This window comes from Tenrec ecaudatus, chromosome 6 (genome assembly GCF_050624435.1).
Source record: "Tenrec ecaudatus isolate mTenEca1 chromosome 6, mTenEca1.hap1, whole genome shotgun sequence".
Taxonomy (NCBI): domain Eukaryota; kingdom Metazoa; phylum Chordata; class Mammalia; order Afrosoricida; family Tenrecidae; genus Tenrec; species Tenrec ecaudatus.
This window is the reverse complement of record NC_134535.1, coordinates 91501157-91525604: the sequence shown is the minus strand read 5'-3', so window position 1 is coordinate 91525604 and position 24448 is coordinate 91501157. Positions and strand designations below refer to the sequence as shown.

Sequence of the window (24448 nt, the reverse complement as noted above, 5' to 3'; positions counted from 1 at the left end):
AAGGACAGGCTAGTTTGAGGTTATATAGATTTCTTCCTCTATTTTTTTTTAATGGTTAAAGGAATAACTTCGTCTCCTGGAACTCACCCTTTCCTCTGGCCCAGATCCTGGATATTAAACATCTGTCATCATGCTATAGGCTGGTTTTCATCATCAAAATTATCTGCTATCAGGAAAAAAATGTTTCTATTCAAATGTCATAATGGATGGAAACTCGTTTGGAAACAGGATCTCTTTCCCTATGTCTGACTTCCACAATAACGTTACTAACCTTAAAATGTCACGAACTCTTGTTATAAGAGAACTAGTCCATGATAACGTTATCCTCTGTGACACATTATGTCCTCTGAAACATGCCACTCGGGAAGTGATACGACGACCGACATCGACTCTGGTGGTTCACTAGAGACATTTCTTAAAAGATATTTCACTGCCCTCCGCGTTTCCCGCACCGAGAAGCCGCCTCGCCGCGTAGTTACGATGCCGCGCGGAAGCCGGAGCCGTACCTCCCGCGTGGCCACTCCGGCCAGCCGAGCCCCTCAGATGAGAGCTGCCCCCAGGCCAGCCCCAGCTGCCCACCCACCAGCTGCAGCCCCACCAACTGTGGTCGGCTCACCTGCTGCTGCACCCCGACAACCCGGTCTGATGGCACAGATGGCGACCACGGCAGCCGGTGTGGCTGTGGGCTCTGCTGTTGGGCACACACTGGGCCATGCCATCACTGAAGGCTTCGGTGGGGTGAGTGGCACTCAGCCCGCCAGGCCTGACATCACTTACCAGGAGCCTCAGGGAGCCCAGCCGGTGTACCAGCAGCAGCAGCAGTTTGGTCCTTGCCACTATGAGATGAAGCAATTTTTGGAATGTGCCCAGAACCAGGGCGACCTCAAGCTCTGCGAGGGTTTCAGTGAGGTGCTGAAGCAGTGCAAATTTGCAAACGGATTGGCCTAATCACATTCAGGCCGAGGAACTGGGATCTACATCTCTCATGACCAAGTTAATTTAGTATAAATCAATAACTGATAGTAGCTATGTAACGTGTACAAGTTAAACCTCTTTTCCATCATTAATCACTTCCTTACTTTCAGAATCACCTTGGAAAAAGGCATTGTTCTGTATTGAGATGATGTCACATTTGGGGCTGGGTTTGTGTGGCCCCCTTAATCTAGCTGTTGTGATATAATTATTTGAATTTTAACAAAAATAAAGTTATTTCCTGTCAAAATAAAAAAGATATTTCAGATAAATGGTTCAGGAGTCCACTAACAAACAAATGAGTTATCAAGTTCTGGATTTCTACTAATAAGTTAGAAATGTATCTCTCCAAATCTGGAAACCATATAACGAATTGGGGGATGGCTCAGGTGAGGGATGGGACTGTTCTAGAGAATAGGAAAGACTCGTGTCTGCTAAGTCTGGGTAGGACAACAGAGTTCATGTGGATTAAGGTTAAGAAGACACTCAATAGTGATATCAAAAAGTGTATGGTTAGGTGCCATTGATTTGGTTCTGACTCACAGGGACCAAATGGACAACAGAATGGAACGCTCCCCAGTCCTGGGTCATCCTCACCTTTGTCCTTGTAGTCACTGCACCATTCAACAGTTGCTGTGATATTAGGATAAGGCAAGTGTTACCATATGAAAAAAATCTGTTAATAAATTGCCTCTTGTTTTCTTATGGTGTATAGATTGAAAATCTAATTATCTAAAACCGAAATACGACACGTGTCTGCCTTTGACAAACAGAAACATAGCCCCTCACAATTCAGGAGGCTAGAAGTCCAGCTTCAGGACACCAGCCCTCTGGGAAGGCTTTCTCTGTGTGCTTTGGAGGAAGTGCCTTGCTGTCTTTGACTGAGAGCCAGTCATCCCTCAGAGGTCACAGAGGTTGTCATGTATTGCTGAGGCCTAGGCGGTTCTCAGCACAGGGTCCCTAAGTCTGATTGATGAGCTCCACCCCCAGTTCTCCTTTCATGGTGGTGCTGGGGCCCTCTATGTCTTAGAAGATAAAGGGTGATGCAAATCACATCCAGGGAAATGCAGGGCTGCAATCAGAGTTCATTGTGAGGGGGGCGGGTGTAGTGTTCCTGGTCATGTTTGATCAGTAGAATTATATCCACGAGGAATTACTGAGAGGTGAACTATGGGTAAACTTGATAGTGGGGCAGGAGGAAAGAATAAGAATTGACTGGGGCAGAAATATTGGTAGTTTATGATTATTTTTATATATCAATGCCCTCCATAAAGTCGTGCAATTTAAATTTGAGGATGGGCAGAGCTTTTGTTTTTTTCAGCAAACACTAGATATTATGTTTTCATTTTAAATTTTGGAATCAAAAGCCTGGTTAGTAGGTATTCAGTTAACAGCTGTGAAATGTCAAAGGTTTTACCTTAGTGAAAAACTAGCTACTATGGAGTCAAACCGGACTCCGAGCAACCCCTAAATGTTAGAGCAAAACCCTTCTCCAGGGAATTTTCAATGGCTGACTTCCAAAGCAGAATGCCAGGCCTTTCTTCTGAGGTGTCTTTGGGTAGACTAGAGCCTCCAACTTTTCATTTGGTTAGCAGCTAAGTGCTTGAACAGGCTTCAGCTCCCACGGATTCATATTACCAGCCAACAAATTCGACATGGCTTTCCTACGTGGGCGACAAAAGACCACTTTTTTTTTTTTGACCACTTCTTTCTTACAACCGTCGCGGCAGCCAGACTACTCGATTTAGCTCCCATTATCATCGTGTTGCACGGAAGGCTCCAGCTACTCTTATCCACTGCAGGTTGCATTGCAGGAAAGGACTCCAGAGTTGAGCGAACTTGAATCCTGATAAGGAGAAGTAAGCCCCCCGTGGCCCTGCTTAGAAACACTGTATTTACTATATGGACAAGAGGAAACCTGCTCTTTTCTTTGGAGCAAGGTATTAGTTTTCTCTTTCAAGGCTACTTGGTATATCAGAAATGACACACTTTCTATTAGAAAGGGCCAGAAAGTAAAGCTGAGTATGTTAAGATTTGTGGGTCACCTGTTAGGCCCTGTCTCTTTCACAATTACTCTTAATTTGCTACTGAAATTTGAAAGCAGCCATGTTGTTGTTGTTGTTGTTATGAGGTATTGTTGCTAAGTCTGTTGCAATGCATAGTGACCTTTGTACAACAGAAACACTGCCCGGTCCAGAGCCATCCTCACAATCATTAAGTTAGAAGCCCATTGTTGCAGCCTCTGTGTCAATCCATCTCTTTGAGAGTCTTCTCATTATTTGCAGCGCTTGTACTTTAACAAACACAATACCCTTTCCCAGGGACTGACTTCTCTCAATAGGGCTTCCAAAGTACATGAGATGAAGTCTCGCCAGCTTTGCTTCTAAGGCGCATTCTGGTTGTACTTCTTCCAAGACAGATTTGTTTGTTCTTCTGACGGTCCATGATATATTCACCATGTCTTTGCCAATACCATAATTTGGATGGATCAATTCTTCTTCAGTTTTCCTTAATGAATGTTCAACTTTTGAAACCATGAATGAGTCAAAGAGCAGAGACAGGGATTGCATCTTTTCACAAGTACTTTATTCAGATGCTGGCAATCTGAAAAGGTGGTGGGGAAAGACCCTAATAGACCATCGTAACGGATCATTGGAAGACCATGGGTTTTACAGTAAAGCGAAGGGGAGAGAGCAAACATGACAAGTGACCGAGGTCATCTTTTGTTCAGGGCCAAGGTTGAGCTTGGCCCATGATGCATATAAATTGTTGTGCTCATTCTTTTAGCTGATCCCAACCCTCAAGTTCAGGTGGTATCTCTAGGGTCCAAATCGTTTATTGGCATCACTCTATTGCTGAGAGAACAACCTCAAGGCCTTTGATGTGTCAGCAGAAATTAAATGTTCAATTTGCTTCATTCTATTCCCACTGGTTAGTTTTAAGAAAAGGCAAATTGCAACAATTAGGATTAATACTTACAGACTCTTACATTGCCCACTGTTAATTTTTACATCTCTTATCTATGAGATTCGTTTTTGTGGAAATACTTAGTTTGATATTCTGTGGGTTAATGAGAATCAAAGGTTTGCATCTCAAGGTCTTTTCTTTTTGTTTATAAATCATTTTATTGGGGGCTCTTCCAGCTCTTATCACAATCCATTCATCAATTGTATGAAGCACATTTGGACATATGTTGCCATCATTATTTTCAAAACATTTTCTTTCCACTTGAGACCTTGGTATCAGCTCCTCTTTTTACCTCCCTCCCCAAACCTCCCACCCTCATGAACCCTTGATAAATTATTATTTTATATCTTACATCATCCACTGTCTCCATTCAACCATGTTGTTTGTCCTCCTGGGGTCAGGGGGATGTTATATATCAATGATTGTGATCATTGGTTCACCCTTTCTCCCCCCTCTCCCTCCACCTTCGCTCTACTCTCATGGTATCATCTGTCCTGGATTTCGAGTGTTGTGAGCTCTTATCTGTACCAGTGTACATGTTCTGGTCTAGCCGGTCTATAAGGTAGACCTGGGGTCATGATAGTGGGAGGGAGGAAGCAGTAAGGAACTAGAGGAATGTGTGTTTCATCGGTGCTCTACTAAACTGGCTGACTCGTCTCTGCCTTGCTACTCTTCTGTGAGAGGATGTCCAATTGTCTACAGATGGGCTTTGAGTCTCCACTCCAACCCCCCTCATCCGCATCGATACAATTGTTTGTTTTAGGCCTTCTAATACCTGATACCTGATCCTGTCGACATCTCATGATCACACAGGCTGGTGTGCTTCTTCGGGGCTTTGCTGCTCCCCTGCTAGATGGCTGCTTGCTTAACTTCAAACCTTTAAGACCCCAGATCCTATGTCTTCTGATAGCCAGACACCATTAGCTTTCTTCACCACATATGCTTATGCAGCACACATTTTTATTTCAGCAATCATGTTGGGAAGGTGAGCATCACAGAATGGCCAGGTTATTAGAACAAAATGTGCTTGCATTGAGGGTGGACTTGAGTAGAAGAAGCCCAATGTCCATCTGCTACCTTGATACTTAACATACAAACATGTGTACATAGACTTATATCCCTATTGTTATATATTAATATATTTACTTATGTACATGCCTATATTTATACCTCTATAAATGTCTTTTGCCTCCTAGTTCTTTCCTCTATTTCCTTTTACTTTCCTCCTGTCCCACTATCATGTTTGACCTTCATTCAGCTCTCAGTAATTCCCCTCGGCTACATTGCACTTGATCAAACCCCACCAAGAGTTTTACACTCTCCTCACCATCGATTTTTAGATCACTTGTTGTTACCTTGTCCCTGGGTTTGTTGACTCTCCCCTCCATCTCCCCCCTCCCCAGTACTGTTGGTCCCCTTGTTTTCTCCTCATAATTATTTATCTTGCCTGTCTTATGTAGATACATATGAAAAAGAAGAAGACGAAAGGGCCTATAAATAGCTCCAAGTCTCTGCTGCCCTTATGTATGTTTTCTGCTCCACTTTGATGAGGTGCCATGCCCTGCCCTCTGAGTCTGAAGTCTCTTTTCAGGATTACACTGGGACGTTGTTGCTTTGCTCCCCTTGCTGCTCTGTTACACTCTCTTCATGTTTCACCCCAGTGTATGTGAGTCACACTGGGCACAATTCCCACACTCTGTCTCCAGTACTGGCCCCTGAAGGGCTGTGGGTCAGTGATGGGGTATTGCGTCTTTTGGTGGGGCTGGCCCTACCGTCCTCTCTGTGCTTGGTTGCTCCGAGCAGGAATGTTGTCCTAGGGGCTTGGTGGGTCAGGATGTGGGTTTCTCTCTCTCTCGCTCTCTCTCTCTCTCTCTCAGTGTGTACCTTCAGTGCTCTCCACTGTAGGGCAATCTTCTGGGGAGGGGAGGCGATCAGTATATCAAGGTCTTGCCTTAGTGTTTCAAGCACATTTTATAGCATGTGAAGAGATATGTTATTATTTTAGATATCAGGTTAAAATGACCTTGATCATTATCTCTGGCACTATACCTCGAAAGAGAGGGGAGTCTTGGGGGAGATCATTAACAAGACATGTGGGGTGCTCGTTGGGTGCTCGCTGATGCTACATTCTATTCCAAAGCCTTCACATGACCCATAAAACCATACCACTCGTCTTCTGTGTTTGCCTTCAAACCTGGGTGCTGGGGGTTGCAACAACCACACGTTCAACTACGAAAGACTTTCCAGAGGCAGAGAGGACAATTAGTTTGAAAGGGGGAAGGAAAGGGCTAGTCTGGATTGGTTCCAACAGTCCAGGAGGCACGATGGCCAGAACACCTTTCCAAAGCAGAAGAACAGCTAAAGATGTTAGCATTTCTCTATCAAATGGTTGATTTTTCACATCAGCAATCATTATGACCCAATCAACTGCAAGGAAAAACCTCACTGGAAATACTAGGAGTAAAATGACTGAGAAGTGAGAAGTAGTAGTCATGGATAAATTATGACCATTGAACAAAATGTATCTCCAGTCCAGTGAAGTGGGCTCTCCGGTTCTCGAGTTCCACAGGAAGCACCCAGCTGGGAGAGGTCATGCATGGTGGAGTGGTGGGTTTCTCACTTGCATGCCTCAGGACCATGAAGGAAGCCCTCAGCTCTGTCCCTTCGCTGCTCTGCTCCTTCCCACTGTTGCTCCACAGACTGTCTGCCACTTACTGGACAGTCACAGAAATTCACTGGGAAGAGTTGGCTGTGTGGTAGGCTCTTCGGGTATGGTCCAGCACTCCCCGCAATGAGGCTTACCTATGTGGGCAGCTCCGTGCTTTATAGATTGCTTGCCTCTTACACAGAAGAGTTCTTCCAGAGAGCTGGGCTGCATCTTTGCGTTGGTACTGTCTCCGTGTCTAGCCATTCCCTTTGGATAACTGGCCATGTCCAACGTACACTCTTTCCCTGCAGCTACCTACATCGAAGGCCTGTACTGTTACTTTGGCAGCACTGCAGGCCTGATCTGCCAGGTGAACGTAAGTGTAATGGTTATTAATACCTGTCATGGGTGAAGACAAAGTGATCCTGAGCAGATGGGGAAAGAGGCACATTAAATACCCAGGTCTCCGTGAATGATTTTTAACAGGGATGTTAAGGTGTCAGCTGCTTTTATAGATGTTCCCTGCACTTGGAGTTCGTCCACAGAGCACTCGCTCCTGGCTGTACTCTGCCAAGAAGATGGCCTTGAACGGCTGGGGGTTTCAAAATTTTCAGGAGTTTATAAGGGCTTTTTTATTAAAATAATCAGCTTCAAGAAAGATTGCACAAGAATAAACTTAGCTCTTTAACCTAGTGGCTAAGGAAAAATGTATTATTTTAACAGTTAAAAACCCAGTTCTTTACTATTCGATAATAACATTATAAAGATGTTCTTTGTTTGAAAACGATGATGGCAACAGATGAACAAATGTGCTTCAAACAGTGGAGGCATGTGTGGATTGTGTAAGAGCTGTGATAAGAACCCTCAATAAAATGATTAAAAATTTATAATAAATAGATAAAAATAAAGATGTTCTATGAATCGACTTGTTAAGATTTTAGTTGCAAATAAGCATGAGCCTTACTAAACAAATCAATAATCTTTAGCGAATGCTCCAATACACCATGCCTTCTTTATATTTTTTCATACTGCGTAATCCCTCCTTTTTAATGAGCCCCTTAACTCTTCCTTCTGTTTTTCTTCCACCCTTCTACAACTTCCATATACCTTCAAAGTTTCTTTTTTCATCTTTCATCTTCTAGCATCACCAGTCGTTCTATTTTAAGCCAAAACTTTTTTGTTCCTTTGAAAAAAATTAACTTTCTTTAATTCTTTCTCCAACTTTCCTCTGACTAGCTGCAATGAACCGTATCCATCTCAATTTCTTTATCTTTCCTATAATTATTTTATCATTTTTCTTTTGGTTTTGTAACCAGTTATTCTCCTTCCTGTTGTGAAATTAATCAAGTAAGTTTTTCCTGAGAGCTTTCCAAGGAACGATTAAGAGTGTATGGAGCCCAGTGGCCGTGTGGTTACACGCTGGACTACAATCCACACTGTTGGCAGTTTGAAACCACCAGCAACTCAGCAGGAGAAAGATGGAGCTTTTTACTCCCATTACCCGTTAACAGTCTCGGAAACTCACAGGAGCAGTGCTTTCTTGTCTTGTAGAATCAGTATGCATCAGTCTGGGCTCAATGGAAGTAAGGTTTTGAGTTATTAAGAGTTTAGAGTCCGAACTAGGAAGAGTATACAGTTTCCCTCGGAAAGAAAAGGACCTGAACTTTTTAGGTTGATCAGTGAAAAATAGCCATGACCTTCAATCAGACAAAAACATAAGCTTGCCTATAGAAAGCTCTCAAAAAATTGAAATAGAAAAATTATAGCTGATTTAAAACGTACAGTCACCATCGTGGAAAGTGATATGGTGCTACCTAAAACAGGTGGGACTGGAAATCCCAAAGAAGCCAGCAATACCTCTGCTGGGGGTAGACCCAAGCAAGTAAGAAACATAACTCAAACAGACGTGTGCACCACCATGTTCACAGTACTGCTCTCGCTAGCAGATGTTAGAAACAGTCCAAAAGTCAATCAGCAGAAGACTAGACATAGATAAATTGGTGCATACACACAATAGAATACTATACTAAAAAACAATGATGAAACCTGAAGCATCTCGTGATATGATTAGACCTGGGGAACATTACACTAAGTGAAGTCAGTCAATCACAAAAAGATAAATATTGTATGAGACCACTGCTATAAGGACAACCAGCGAGATTAAGACAGACAATGACCCTCAGGTCATGTAATCAGTCAATCCAGCCTCCCAGTCAATGGGTGGTGTGATTGTCGAATACTGTAACCTATTTATCACTCCTTTATTTGTACATCATCAAGACCATGTCTCTGTGGGAGGTCTCGCCTCAGCTGGGAGCAATTTCTCACTGGAGGAGGAGTGGGAGAGAAGCCAATTATGTGTGGCATGCGGCTGTGCCCTACGGTGACCCTTACTGAGTGGACACTCCTACACTGGAGTTCATTATGCTGCAGTGGAGATTCCTGGCCAAGAGGAGGGGACAGCTGTGCCTGTTTCTAAGAAGATGTCCTCACTGCTATTGGTGTGTAGAGCAAGGGGAGTCCTTGGGAGAAACGCTTGACTTTGCTTTTATGGACTCCCAAGAAGGACAATCTACCCGGCACTATATGGCTGTTTGCTTTTCAGCCTTGGGTGGCCCAGACCCCATAATATAGGCTGCCTGGACTTTAGATTTTGTCTTTGTTTGTAAACAGCATACGATAAAGGTCACGTCAGAAAGATCTGAGTTGGAAAACCCGCTAAGTGAACTGAATTTTACTTTTAGCACACCTGTTGCAGATGAAATGCGCTGATAGTCTCCTTTGATCTAAAGCTATAACGCCCCTGTGAGAGAAGAGAAGGACGGCTACCCCACGGTCATAGATTTGGAAGTCATCGTCCTTCGATTCAAACCTCTTGCATTTAAGCTCGTTAATAATAGGCAATTTAAGACTCCCATATATTTTCCACCACTTTTTTCCATTTATATTTGCCACTTGCATAGTTGATTAGCTGTTAAAGACGTGTCCTAATTCTTCAGACCTAGTTCTCCTATACCAAATGAGTGTTATTGAACTCTGCGCCCTGTGGGTAGCCCTCATTTTCTTAAGCAGGATTGTGTTGCTTCAGTTTTTAATATGTACAAGTGAATTTAGTTTATGAATGCCTTTCAGTCTAGAAAACTTTCCCATGTGTGAATATCCCCTCGTCTCTAGGGTATTTTAGATCATATACCATTAGACTCATGACACTATTACTAAAATTATCGAAGAACCCATGGAGGGTCTTCTTCTTTTTCTGCTGCCCCTCTGCTTTACCAGGTACGATGTCCTTCTCAGTGACTGGTCCCTCCTGGTCATAGCATGTTAGTTGTATCGGGTCTTTGTTTTTAGATTACATGTGGCTAGAGTTGTGTAAAGGTGTCAAGTTGACAAGGGGTGTTCTGTGGTAGTTGGATGATTTTGTGTCAACTTGAATTTCTATGAAAGGATAGGGGTAGTGTCTAACTTGTCAAACATCAGGTCACACAGCCCGGTGATGCCCCCTTGAGTAGGTGACCTTCTTATTAGGGAGAAGCTGGGAACTTCCCTAGCTTTACGTCTTTGCCTTCCTGCTTGCTGGGACTTTGTATCTGCTTCCAGGGCCACCCAGTCCTGAAAGCTCTCAGCACCCTGCTGGGCTTCCATGACTGTGTGCCCATGAGCCTGAGATCTCCCTGCTTCCCATTGCACCTTTCTATGTCATCGGTCTGCGGCTACGTGAGTCATGCAAAGCACTTAGGAGCTAGCAGCAGATTTACGGACTGGAGCTGGACTTGGATGAGATGTCTTCCTATCATAAGATTACCTTTTGATATAAACTTCCTTCTTAAACATCTCTGAGTGTCACTGATTTGTTTCTCTAGACGACAAGCCTACCATAGCTACCCTATAGGCAGCGTCGACCTGTTCCTGTGATTTTCCGAGTATGTAACTCTTCCGAGTATGTAACTCCTGTGGAGTGGCTGCTGGTTGTGAACTGCTGACCTTCCAGCTAGCAACCCAATGCATAAAAACAGTATGTCACCAGGCTCCATATAAACAAGTGTTATAAGAAAGAGCAAAGAGTAAATAAAATAACAATTTGAATATTTAAATGCTTCCATCTATAGAATGAAGACTGAAGAAACAGACATATGAATAAAAGCAAGCCTGCGACAATGGAGAAAGTCCAAAGGATTTGTCGATAGGACAAAGTAGAACTGTCCCATAGAGTTTCCGAGACGATGTTTTTCAAAAGCGGTCTGTTACACGTCTCCCACCAGTAGGTCCAAATTGTTGCCTTTGGGTTAGCAGTTGATGCCTTATCTCCTCTGGCCCCAGGGCCCTCCGTGCTGTCACTAAAGAAGAACACAGGAGGGAAGTCCTTATGGGTTTCCAAAGCAGTCTGTCTGTACAAGAGCAGATAACCTCATTCCTTCTGGGATAGATTAATAACCTGAAAGATTTTTCAAAGTTTAAAAATTTGAGTGTACATGTGATAGTGTGGAAAAGATCTTTCATATATGATTCAGTACTAGACTTCTGACACAGGGAAACTTATATCAGGATATTGTTTATCAAATGACATTGTTTATAATCAGGAAAAATCTAACTTCTTTACGTGCTCATAAGTAGCGGGCTGTTTATATAAGTATGGCACATATTTAAGTTAGAATGATTCAATTAAAATGAAGGATATATAATGATGTGCCTGAAATTTTATATAAAAATATTTCAAGTAAGAAGAAGCCAAGATGTGAACTGACCAGTCTAATTTGATAACTTCTCAGTCATTTAAATCAAATGCACACAAAAATACCATGCTGCATGTTTCCTGGAATCCATGAGCAGTGAATGGATTTGTCTGTTAATTAAAGGGTTGAATCCACCTCAAGGCACCTGGAAGAAAGGTGTGGGGAACTGCTTCTGAATAAGCCACCATTGACAACCCAATGGAGCACATAGAGAACGCTGACACACGATCATCACAAGTCAGGATCGACGTCCTGGCAACTGGCTCGGTTTGTTGCAAGCAAGCTTAAGCTAAACTACGTAGAAGCAAGCAGTGACTGTCTCCATTAGCAGTCTCCAGTCTAGGGAAAGTTTATCCCAAGGTATACAGGAGGGGGCACCAGGACATGGATTGTTTTTGGGGTTTTTTTTTGTATTTTAGAAATTAACTTTCAGAAGAACTCTAAGGTGCCCTGAGACTCTGCCTAAGAAAGTATCTTTTACAAACTGGCACTTTTTCTTTTCCCACATCCCTTTACCAATGACTCATTTTCCATTTATCAGGAAAGCTATATATCTCTTCCACCCTGAATCTTACCTTATTCTGCCCTAAGAAACACCCTACCACCAACTAATCCCCACACCACTAATCTCAGTTTGTCACAGCTCGTGTTTCGCTGTGGTGCTGGAAGCTATGTCACCAGTGTTTCAAACGCTATCGAGGTCACTCAGAGTGAGCAGGTTTCAGCGGAGCTTCCAGACACAGAACAGGCGATGAGGAAGGGCTTGGCTCCCCACTTTGGAGGAAGGAGCCTCTGACAAGCTTGTGCACAGAATCGGAAGAAGTGTGGTTAGAATGTTCCTTAGAGGCAAGGGTGGCAAGAGGACCTTCACGTAGCTTGGACATATTGTCAGAGGAAAAAATAGTCACTGGAGAAGAACATCACACTTGGTAATGCAGAAGAGCAGCAGAAAGTCCCTCAACAAGATGGATTTGGCGCAATGGCTGCATCAATGGGCTCAACCATAGGAAGCATTGTGGGGATGGCACAGGGTCTCTATAGGTCACAACTGACTCAATGGCACCTGTGCTTGTCCGGGTAGAATATAGAAACAAATCCAGAGAGAATTGTATTTGTATAAGAAAGAGCTTTATATCAAAGAGTAATTGTATATTAAAAACATCCCAGCCCAGTCCAAATCAATTCCATAAGTCTGATATTAGCCCATATGTCCGATACTAGTCCATAAATTCTTCTTTAGACTCATGCAGCACATGCAATGGTCCCGAATGCAGGAAGGTCACAGGCCAGTGGGTGGAAAGTCTCGTGGATCCAGTGGAGGTGGAAGCATCTCAGCACTGGCATGGTTCTCCACGTGATTTCTCCTTGCTCCAAGGCTCTTGCTGCCATCAGCATAGCTCCATGTGGCTCGTCAACAGGAGTGTCTTGCAGGGAGAGAGCATGTATCTGTCCTCCAGTGAGCTACATTTATATCTCTGGTGCCTCCAAATGAGGTCAAGCTGCGTCCTGATTGACAGGCTAAAACTCCACCACTTCGCAAGTTGACAGATCATGTAAGTGCCACAGCATCTAACAACAACAAATGCTCATCCACAGGACCACAGCTAGAGGAAAGAGCCCTGCATGCATCTCATTAAGAGATGAACTCTTATCAACAAAAGTTTATGTACCAAAAATATTAAGTATTCATTCTAAAATCATGTTATATTTATTTTGACCTTTATGGTCATATGACGTTTCAAAATCAATTTGCACACGTATTTTTATGACAAATAAGTATGATGAGGCATTTGTCTTATTCTCGGCTCCATAGACAAGGTGGTAGATACAACAGCTATCATTTTTAAGACCCCAATTGCAGGAAAGCAGGAGTAACACACAAGGAAAGAGAACAAAAGATAGAGCACTCAAATTCCTATAGGACAGGGTGGAACTGCCCCTGTGGGTTTCCAGATGTACTCGTGACCAAAGTAGAGAGTCTTAGCTTTCTCTCTCCCAGCAGCTGGTGGTTTTAAACTGCTGACCTCAAGTTTAGCAGGGCAGCACGTAACCACCATGCCACCAGTGCTCCCAGGGAATGAGTGCTAGCAACTGTAAAGAAGGGTCAGATTTTTTTAATTGTTCAATACCAAGGAAACATAAAATGAGAGAAATCATTGGACGGTGACTATATCAAAGCAAAACTGTCTGCCTACTGACTTCTTGGTTAGATCCACCCAGCGAAGAGTCCTGAGATCAGAGATTTTTTAACAATGCACCTTACTTTCTTTCAAATAAGATACATGCCTCTATGTTTTGTCTTTTTTGCTTCTCATGTCTGCTATTCTAAAGGGGGAACATATCTAGAAATTGATATGCAGTTCTACTTTTAGTTTTCCTTTTGCAGAAAAAAAAATCCATTTTCCTAGTTTTACTTTTTCAAACTACAACCAAACTTCTCAATCTTTAAAAGTACAAACTGAGAAATTGTATGTCCTCCTTAAGATATTTAAGGATTGCGGAATACCAACTGTCTCATTTATCTTCAACTCTACAGTCAAGAATCTAAGCATCTTAAATTATGGCTTGAAATTAAAAGTCCATATTTGAAAAGACATGTATGATCAAATACAAAGCTTTCCTCTGTTTTGGAGAAGCTGTATCAGTTTCTACTGTGTTTCCTTAAGTGGAGGACTATCAATTACGTTCAACCCTCTGTAAGAACACTTGGAGTGGACCCATAAGCTCAGGGTACATCTTTTTTTTTCCAGGACAATCAATGAGTAACAAATGCATAATATCATCAATTCATATTAGGTGCCCAAGTGAACATAACGCTATTCTGCATGGTGCCTGAGGCAAGTTAAGCAGACATAGTCCCTTCCTCGAGCCTAGGAGGAAATTTTCAGCTTTTTCTGACAGCAGCATGATGTAACCCATGAAACACTAAGAACAGCTTTCTTGTGTGTCAGTATCAGTAACCCATAGAGATGCCTTTGCTACTCTCTGGAGAAACAATTCAAGCTCTGGAGGACTTATTTCTGGGCCCAGTCTCGGCATTCTGGCTATTGCTTCCAAAGGGCTGCTTCTGCTACTGCACAGTCATCTGGTTACCAAGCAAGAAGTTTTAGAAGAATATCCATTCCATCCAGTTCATTAAGTTAGTTATGCTCAAGATTCCCTGAAGTTGGTGAATGTATGGTTATCTGTACTTGAAATCATTTAGGTGGTATGTGAATGAACACTTCAAATTTTAATCATCATACATACATATTTATTTTAATGTATTAACTAGAGGATATTAAAATCTGACCACCTCACAATGAGTATATACATTTTCATTTTAAGTAAATATATTTAAGTTTAAAACATTTTTTAATCTATTATATATCCTACAGATAAGGGAAGAGACAGGAAGAAGAGGAGTGCGGTTTGGGAGCCTTGAGTTAGAGGCTCGCTTTAGCACACAGGAAGCAAGTCCAAAATAGATTCACTGGATCATGTTTTCACATAAAATTGTTCTCTTTAAAACCCAGATGTCATCCTTTTCATGTGAACAAGGCAGCACTGCCTGTTTAAACATCCCACAAGTAATTTAAAACTTACAAATGAAGAAAACATTTCAAATTCCAACAGTATAAAAAAGTAAAATGTTTAGGAATCAGCTTAACCAAAGAGGTACAGCCAATTCTCATTATTCTTGGTAGTGATCTTCCATAAAGCTCCTAAAAACACTGAACTAGCAAATGCCAAACTAGCCTTGCCCTTCCAGTGGCTCAATGTTTTTGCATGTGTACGTGCATGTTCACAAATAATGGCATAAATATTATGTGTACTGATTTTTGGAGTTAGAAATACATGTTAGCAGATAGTTGCATTCACAAATATGCAGTTGTGAATAATGAAAGTTAATTGTCCAAAACTTGTACGCTGAAAACTATAACTGATATAAAATTTGAAGCACCCAAACAAATGAAATGAAATATCTTGTCCTGAATTGGAAAACTAAATATTGTTAAGATAATACTCTCTGAATTTATCTACAGATTCAGTGATATCTTTTGAAAAATAGCAATGGCTCCTTTTTAGAAATGTATCGACTAACCCTACAGAGCATAGGAAAATTCAAGAACACAGAATAGTCCAGACAATCTAGAACAAAAGTAGAGAGCACCTCTTTTCTGGTTTGATCATTTACTACAAAGCTGTACCTAATCAAGGCTGCATGGCACAGGCATAAGAATAAACACTCAAATCAATGAAACAAATGGAAAGTTCCGAAATAAACCTTTATATCAATTAAGTTTGGGTATGAGTGCCAAGAAATCCAATAAGGAAAGAAGAGTCTTTTCAACAAAAGGTAGGAGGACAACTAGATAGCAACATGCAAAAGAATGAAATTTGACTTCCACCTCATACTATAATTAAAAATTAACTCAAATTGCATCAAAGACCTAAATATAAGAGCTACACTATAAAACTCGTAGGAGAAAACATAGATATGAGTCTTCATGACCTTGGATTAGACAATGGTTTCTTATGATATGATAAGAATAAAGATTAGATAATAATATATGAATGATGAAGGGTTCATGAGGTAGGGGAAGTGGGGAGGAAGAGGAAAAATGAGCAGCAGATATTAAGGGCTCAAATAGAAGGCAAATGTTTTGAGAATGATGATGGCAACAGAAGTACATATGTTCTTGACACAATGGATGGATGGATGGACTGAGATAAGAACTGTAAGAGCCCTCAATAAAATGATTTTTAAAAAACTATGCATGAATTTTAAAATGTTTTACACCAAAATAAACTCATGTTAACTTGTTAAAAAAATAGAGATTAGATACATTAAACTTTATCAAAATTAAAAATGTGTGTGTCTCCCAGGGATATCAAGAAAGTGAAAATTAGCCTACTTAAAGGGAAAACTATTTTCAAGTCATATATATGAAAAAAATATCTACTAAATAAATGGAAAACTCTTACAATTCTATAATAAATAGACAAAAAACTCAATTTAAAAAACTGGGCAAAGAATCTGAATAGGTATTTTTCCAAAAAAAGAAAAGGATATATAAGAGTTCAAAATGCATGCAAAATAATACTCAATTTCATTAGCCATTAGTTGTGATAAGTAGGTTTATTGTGCCGACCTGGCCAATAGACACAAGTGTAATTAAGAAGGTTGCGATTTAATTGAAGGGCAAAGAGATAAATGGCTCAGCAAGTCTCACCTTTCAGTTTCTTGATCTCTGATGATCGGACAAGTATACAGCTGCCTTAGCTAGTTCTCTGCCTTAAATCTTGTTGGACACCCAACCCATGGACCATGTCACTGTTGTTTGAGGTTCCTTCTAGACCTGCTTTGTCACACTACTGGTGTATACTTAACTTGAACTTGGGGCTGTCGGACCCTGTCGTATGGCTGACTGTTGGTGACCTGCCCTGGTGTTTGCTTCTTGTGGCCATACTGCCAGTATTGCTCTACAGAAGACTCAGCTGTCTGCTTCCTTGACTTGTACCCAATAGGCCATGAGTTGAAGGACTGCAAGAATATTAACTATCTCACACAAGTGAGTTGAACTAAGTCTTCTGTACTGCTCTGTGGATTAATTAGCTATTTATTTCATTGTGTTATATCTATATCAATATATCTATATCTATCTATCTATATAACTCATGTGTCCTGGTTTTGTCTCCCTAGAGAACCCTGTCTAACACATGAGTGAAATAGAAAATGAGATGTCACTTTATTAGTGAAACAGAAAATGAGATGGCCGGTTAGCAGTTCAACTCATAACCACTACACCACCAAGGCTCCTTTTCATTAACAACACAGCATCCCTAAATGAGAATATTGTCCCCACTTTGAATAAAACCTTGTTGTCATTGTCGGGGCCACTCTGACCCCTGGTGACCTTCTGTTTAGAGAATGAAACACTGCCCCTCCTACGCCATCCTCACAATGGTGGTTATGTGGGAGCCCATCGCTGCAGCACTGTGTCAGTCCATCTTGTTGAGGCTCTTTCTATTTTGCACTAAGTCCCTAACTTAGCAAGCATGATGTCCTTTTCCAAGAACTGGTGTGTCCTGATAACACATCTCAAATACATGAGAGAAAGTGTTGCCATTCTTCTCAGGAGCATTCTGGCTGTATTTCTTCCAAGATTTGTTTGTTCTTCTAGCACTCTATGATACTTTCAATATACTTCAATAACATCATAATTCAAATGCATCAATTATTCAAATGCATAATTCAATACCTCCAGTATTTGTCCTGGTCCAGCTTTCACATGTCTTGGGTCAGGCACACCTTAGACCTCAAAGGGACATGTTGCTCTTCAACACTTTGAAAATCCACTTTAGCCCCCTTACCCCCACTGAAAACTGAAATCCACCTACCCTTCCCTCTTCTCCACATCCTCTTGCCTCCTTTGGAGAATTTCCTCCAACTACAGGAGTGCTGATGGCACTGTGGTTAAAGTGCTTGCCGCTAACCAAGAGGTCAGTGAATGAAACTTCTGCATAGAAGTCTGTTTCCATAGAAAATTATACCCTTGGAAATCCAATGGGCAGTTCTATTCTGTCCTATAGGCCCACTGTAAATCAGGATCGACTTGAAGGCAGTGGTTTTGGTTTGGGATTTTTATTCCTCTGTGGTTTTCCCCACTAAATTTTAAAAAATTGTTTTCCTCTCTGTTCTGTCTGTCAGCACCACAGTTCCTGAACATGGGGGCCCCCTGCCCCCCAGTAAGTCAACAGAAAGAAAGAAGGATAAATAACTTCCAAGTAATTTAAGGCTAATTTTGTTGCACAGATGTTGATGGCAAATAGGTAATACTTGTTTCCAATATATAGCTTAGTTATTGAAAATCCCTGGCTATGTGTGTTAGGCCAGGTTGACCAGAGAAACAAATCCGGTGACACTTTTATATGTATAAGAAAGAGCTTTATATCAAGAAGTAATTATATATCAAGAAAGTGTCCCAACCCAGTTCCAACTCAAGTGCATCAGTCTGATTCTAGTCCCTAAATCCCTCTTCAGACTCATACAGCAACATGCAATGATGAAAGATGCAGGGGGATCACAGGCAGGTAGGCGCAGAGTGGTGTGAATCCAGTGTTGGTGGAAGCATGGTGGGCACCAGCAACTCTCAGAGGGGCCACCAGAATCCCAGCAAGCAAGAAGGTAGAGTGGAAGAGAGGGAGAGGGTCCCAGGGTCTGCCTTGTAGGAAGGCTATGCCCCCAAGGCGACAACATCAAGTGATGACCTGATTGGCAGGTTGGATTCCACCCCGACACTAATACATCTTCAAATTGACATAAAATTATTATTATTAAAACTATCACACTGTGGTTGAAGAAGAGAACGAGAAATCTCTCTTTATATTATCGTTCTCGCTTCCAGTGCCAAAAAAAGGAAGAGGGTGGACAGGACACCTTGCCTTGTCCCTAGAGTTTTATGCTGATTACCTTGTCATGGCAGGATAAATGAGAGCATTCTAAGATTAGCAAGGAAGCGTCTCATTTAATAAATTCCATTTGTTTTGAAATACCTTTAGAGAAATTAACCTTCTCAAATGTAAAAACACTCTTGTCTTCCCTTTTAAAAATAAAGTAAAAATTTAATAGATTGTGTCCCAGAAAGAAAAGCACTTTTTCTTTTTATTTATTTATCTTTTAAGTCATTTTATTGGGGGCTCATACAACTCTTCTCACAACCCATCCATCCATCCATTTTGTCAAGCACATTTGTACATATGTTGCCATCATCGGTTTGAAAACATTTTCTTTCTACTTGAGCCCTTGGTATCAGCTCCTTATTTTTTCCCTCTCTCTTCCCCTTTCTCCCTTCCTCACGAACCCTTGAGAATTTATAAAGTTTTAGTCATTTATGTCTTGCACTGTCCAATGTCTCCCTTTAACCCCTTGTCTGTTGTCCATCCCCGCGAGTGGAGATTATAAGTAGGTCATTGTGATCGGTTCCCTCTTTCTCCCCCCACATTCCCCTTCCCCTCCTGGTATGACCACTCTCAATATTGGTCCCGAGGAGTTTATCTTCCTGGATTCCCTGTGTTTCCAGCTCTTATCTGTACCCATGTACATGCTCTGGTCTAGCCAGATTTGTAAGGTAGAATTAGGGCCATGATAGTGGTTGGGAAGAAGCATTAAAGAACCAGAAGGAAACTGTATGTTTCATTGGTGCTACACTGCACCTTGACTGGCCCATCTTCTTCCCACAACCCTTCTATAAGCGGATGTCCAATTGCTTACAGAATGGCTTTGGGCTTCCACTCCACACTCCCCGCCCCCTCATTCACATTATGATTTTTTGCTCTGCGGTTTTGATGCCTGATACCTGATCTCATTGACACCTCATGATCACACAGGCTGGTGTGCTTCTACCATGTGGGCTTTGTTGTTTCTCAGCTAGATGACCACTTGGTTATCTTCAAGCGTTTAAGACCCCAGACACTATAACTTTTGATAGCCGGGCACCATCAGCTTTCTTCACCACATTTGCTTATGCACCCATTTTGTCTTTAATGATCGTGTTGGTAAGTTGAGCATCTCAGAGTGCCAGATAATTAGAACAAAGTGTTTTTGTGTTGAGGGAGTACTTGAGTAGATGCCAAATGTCCATCTACTTCCTTAATACTAAACCTATAAATATATGTACATAGATCTATTTCCCCATCATCATATATAAATATATTTACAAATGTACATGCCTGCATTTAGATTTCAATAAATGTCCGTTGCTTCCTAATTCTTTTCTATATTTCCTTTTACTTTCCTCTTGTCCCACTATCATGTTCAGCCTTCATTCGAGTTTCAGTAATTTCTCTCTGTCACATTACATTTGATCAAGCCCTACCAACCTCCTATATGCTCCTCACCATCAATTTTCGGTCACTTATTCCCTTGTCCCTGGGTTGTTAACACCCACTTCCTTTCCTCCACTCCCCCTCTCCCATGTACCCCCAGAACTGTTGTCCCATTGTTCTCTCTTCTGGCTTTTTTATCCCACCTATCCCATCCAGATAGACATGCAGAGACAGCAATACCCACAAACACATGACCAAGCACAACAAAGTAACAATAGAAAATAAACAATAGGTATAACAACAACAACAAAGGCAATGATGGAAAAAAAGAAAAGCATATAAAGGGTTCAGGGTCTGTCTGTTGTCCTTTATGAGTGTTTTCCAGTGGAGTTTGACGGGGTGTCATGCCCTGTCCCCACAGTCTATTTTTGGTGTTCCCTGGGGACTTCGTTGCTCTGCTCCACTACTCCATTGCTCTGCTCTGTTGCACGACCCAGCATCTTGCCTTGGTTCGGCGGGGTCAGGGTGGGCACAATTACCACCGTGTGTCTCCAGTGGTGTCCCCAGTGGTGGTGTGGGTCAGTGAGGAACGTTGTGTCTCATGGTGGGGTGGCCATGTGGTCCTTTCTGTGCATTGGCTGTTCTGAGGAGAAATATTCTCTTCAGGGCTTGGGGGGCCAGGATGTGCTCCACTCTCTCTTCCTCCCCCTTCGCTTGCTCCTGTGTGCTCTGATCAGACACATCCCTCTCCTTAAGCTATAGCTTCAGTGCTGTCCTCTGAAGTAAATTCTTCTGGGGGTGGGGCTTGGGGTGCTGTCCACTTAGTTGGTAATGGGCCGGCCCCTCAGGCCGCTCTACTAGTTCCCTGGTGAAGCACATTTTCAGAACTTGCAAACTCAATTGCAAATCAAATAAAAAGAAGAAAACTGTAGTAAGTCATTGATATCATGAACTATGATATTACCAAAGTTAGAACACTTTTAAATGAATATCCTTTTTAACCCTTTATTGTATAATGTGTAATATCTGCACTATTTAGTTGACAGATATCTCCCCATTTCAGAATTCTGTTCATCCACAAATATGCAAATACAAAAGAAATGAAGACTCTTAACATTGTTGCAACCAATATTTATGGTAAAATTTCTGTGCTGCACATGTTTATGTCTTTTTAATTCTATTTGATCCAAGCCCAGTGAGTCTCCACCCTCTTCCTGTTAAATGCTGCGTGTCAAAAACTCTAGCAAACCTCATTTGTTTTAACCAAGTGCTCCATGTGTTCTTTCAATGATGTAGAAATGTAAAATTACCACAATCCTACTTTTCTGGGAAAGTTCATTTCAGTCTCAGAAAAATTTAAGCAATTCATGTTCTTTATACCTCACTTTGTTGGTAAATAATTAAAAATGATTACTATTGTTTTATTCTTACTACATACTTTATCAAAGACTTATTCTAAGTTTATTTAATATGTCAAGTTTACAAGATACCTGATAGGACACACATTATGATTTTTTCAATTAAAATCACAATGATTACCCTGAAGTACCCTCAATATTCAGAATTATTTAATATTTAAATATTTGTTCTCAGAGCATTGTTAGCACAAGTAACTCACAGATGGTAGAAGAAACGCTTACTTGTCCCACCAGTTGTCCTTTTACACTTCTTCTAAAATTAAAGAACTCTTATTTTTCAGTTGGGCTGATAAATACCCAGGGGGAAAAATTCATTCCCTAGACATCTTTATGCGTCAATATGGATCGTGACTAAATGCTGACTAAGGACATGTAAGAAAACCTGCCTTTCAAACGATCTGGTTCACAACCTTTGCTCCTTTCTCTATTTTTTTCTCTCTTCTTTTCTTTCTAATTGCTGACATTTTACTCTTTAGACTAATATTCTCCAGATTTTATCTTTCATACACATCTGGGTTCATTTTCTTTTTACTTGGCATAGAACAAAGTGATGTGTTTCTTATACAAATCATCAATCTTTTTATTCTTATCAAACCCTCATGAGGTCTTGGGCACAGTAAAATTGAAGGGGAGGGGAAAAGGGGTATCTAGCGTCAAAGAATCAGAATAAACACGATTCTCCTGTAGGCTGCTATCTCTTTCTCTTGGTCTGGCCTCGCCCTTTGGCCTGAGAGGTTGAGTCATTTGGGATCATGACAGCCATTGTGACCGCTGCTATCAGGACAATGCACCCAGGAAGCAGGGCTAAGAGGTATCACGACTTCTCACCCCAACACACAGAGCGACTGATGTATTTTACAGTGAGGCACTCACTTAGGCCAAAATCCATTTATTTCTCTTGCTGTGGAAGTGTAGTATAACAGGGTTTCCTTAGAAATTTCTATCTTATATAATTTTTGCTTCCTCTTTGAATTTCACAGTTATTGAAAAGCAATGAAAACCTTTTTTTGTTGTTGTTGTTGTGTTTGGTGCTCTGGAGTCAGTTCCAACACATAGGTACGCAATACACAACGGAAGAAAATATTGCCCTCCTTACTATCGTTGTCATGTTTGAGAATACTGCCCTAACCATTCGGTCAATCATCTTATTGAGGGTGAGATTGATTAATATATCTATGTAGATTTCTTTTAAAAGCATACTGTTAAATTGTAGAGCAAACTCTAATAAATGATATATATGTGATTATAGATAAACTTCAATTCAGTCTGCTACAGTCAGCACTGAAAAATAATATACTTTAACAAGGAAAAGATAAAACACTAAAAGAAATTCTATGAAAAAATATTCCTGAGAGATTCTGGGGAAAAAAAGAGAGAAGAAGAAATTTGAAGTTAAAGGATAAAATTACAAATGGGCTTTCAGAGAAGCTGTAAGTACTTCAGGCAATGAAGGATGATTGAAGACTTGAATTAAAAACAGATCCACCAACAAGAAACATATTTTGTGAGGAAGGATAGATGGGATGGCTTGAGGGGAAGAAAGGAAGCAAGCAATGGAGCAGCGAACATGAAAGAGTGACTCAGCTAGACAGTCACAGAAAGGTGATCAAGAGAAGATGTGGTAGGAAAGTACAAAATGAATGAATAGACTAACTTTGCAAGTCAAGCAAGAAATTTCCATTTTGGTTCGGAGTATGATTAGACATAGTGAAGAAGTAACTGATTAAGTACATAATTAACCTTGTGTGCATGTATATTTAAACTAGCAACGACAGTCTCGTTAAATGTAGCTCTCAGATATATTCTTGATAAATGCACCAAGTCTGTAAATACTGTGGGAACATTGCTAGCTCGCTCCAATGCTCTCTACTGTTTTTCCCTCCGTCCTTCCCGCTCTTACTCCCCCTTCCATTCTTTCAACTCTTTCTTTCATCCTTTAATTGTTTTCCTATAATACAGTCCCACAGTTAAAAGAATTTATGGGAAAGAAAATATGATAGATGGATATAAATAGATAGACAGCTAGATAAAAGATGATAGATAGATAGATAGATAGATAGATAGATAGATAGATAGATAGATAGATAGATATTATATATTATATAGATGAAGGTTCCATTCCAACTGGGCCGGGCCAGGATTCTAAGTGGCTTGGCAATTCAGACCTAGTAATTCCCCCGTGATGACATCTCCTCATGGGCATGGCACAGTTCCAATATAAGGAGATGCCATGGGAAAGCTTTCTTAATTTTTGCTCGTTCTGGATCCTGCATCTGGCTCGTTTGACCTTCTGCTTTTTTGCACTTGAGTTTTACACACACATGTATATGCAAAACATTTTCCCTTCCTGTCCTTGCCTTTTAACTGCCCAATTCCCAATTTCTTTCTTCAGAGTAATTACTCATTGAATATGTGTGTCATTCCAGTTTGGTAGATGTTGTTGTTAGGTCCACTAAGTTGGCTGCAGCCCATGGCGAACCTATGCACAGCATAACAGAACTCTGCCTGGTTCTGAGCCATCCCCAAAATTTTTCCTATGGCTAAGCCCATTCATGCAGCCACTATGTTAACCCATCTCATTCAGGACTTCCTCTTTCTCTCTGCCCCTCCACTTTACTAAACATGAGGTCCTTCTCCAGGGACTGGTCTCTCCTAATAATATGTTTAAAGTATATAAGACGAAGTCTTGCCATCCTTACCTCTAAAGAGCGCTCTGGCCTTACTTCATCTAATATAGATGTCTGTCCTTGTGGCAGTTTATAGTATTTTCTGTGTTCTTCTCCAGCACCACAAATCAAATGCATCTGTTCATTTATTGTCTTCCTTATTCATATTCTACTTTCCCACGCATGTGGTGCAGTGGGGAAGACGATGGCTTGGGGCAAGAACCCCTGAGTCAT

General features: G+C 41.2%; 1 pseudogene; it reads left to right on the top strand.

Moving 5' to 3' along the window:
- The first annotated feature begins 436 nt into the window (after positions 1–436).
- LOC142451093 (coiled-coil-helix-coiled-coil-helix domain-containing protein 2 pseudogene) lies at positions 437–1185 on the top strand (annotated as a pseudogene).
- The last annotated feature ends 23263 nt before the right edge of the window (positions 1186–24448 follow it).